We start from the raw sequence: 956 nt of genomic DNA on the forward strand, positions 1-956 counted from the left end.
ATAGAAGCTGTAACGGCGCAGAAGCGTTCGTGGGCAAAGACCAAAGCAGCAGCTCCGCCCGGGTGTCTTCGTGCTCGGTTTTAGGTGGGATGGGAGATACAGGATAGGCAGAAAGGACCCGCGGGACAGAACCAGAGTGGCCATGGCTTAAAACTCCAGGTGCAGGCGCACGGCCCCACTCGTGGGTCATGAACAACACGAGATCAGTTGTTAGACCTTATCTTCAGGCCCATACATGACCTCTCTCCCGACCTGACCTGAAGGGAAACAGGTCCTAGAAAGCTGACGCTCAAGAAATGGTCTCCTGTGCTGTGCGACTTGAGGGTGTGGTGACTTCGTCCATGTGTGGAGCTCCTGATACAAGCCTCAGTGCAGCGCTCTTGAACTTCACCAGGCAGAACCGCAAACCCCAGCCGGGAAAATCATCAGAGATCTGTCACCAAAACAAAGAAGAAACAACCCTTGATAGGTGAGGATTAGCATGTCAAGTGACCAACACAAAAGAGAACTAGAAAAAATGCTCCTAGATCATGTCTCTATACTACTTTTTTTTTTAAGGTTCTGGGGATTGAATCCAGGGGTGCTCTACCACTGAGCCACACCCCTGGCCCATTTTATTTTATTTTATTTTATTTTATTTATTTATTTATTTATTTATTTTTGAGACAGGATCTGAGTTGCTGAGGTTGGCCTCCAATTTGTGATCCTCCTGCTTCACCCTCCCCAAGTTACTGGGATTATACTTGTGATCCTCTTGCTTCAGCCTCCCCAAATTGCTGGGATTATAGGAGTGGGCCTCCACACCCCACTTCCTTGCTTTCTCTTAATAAAATCATCTGAGCTTCACTTTGAACCACCTTTAAATTCCTTTCTGTGACTGTGTCAAGGACCCTCACCGCCTGAGTTGAGGTCTACCTCCCATGGGGAACCTCCTTGGACCCCTGTCCAGTGAGAGT

Source organism: Sciurus carolinensis, chromosome 1 (assembly GCF_902686445.1).
Source record: "Sciurus carolinensis chromosome 1, mSciCar1.2, whole genome shotgun sequence".
NCBI classification, from domain to species: Eukaryota; Metazoa; Chordata; class Mammalia; order Rodentia; family Sciuridae; genus Sciurus; species Sciurus carolinensis.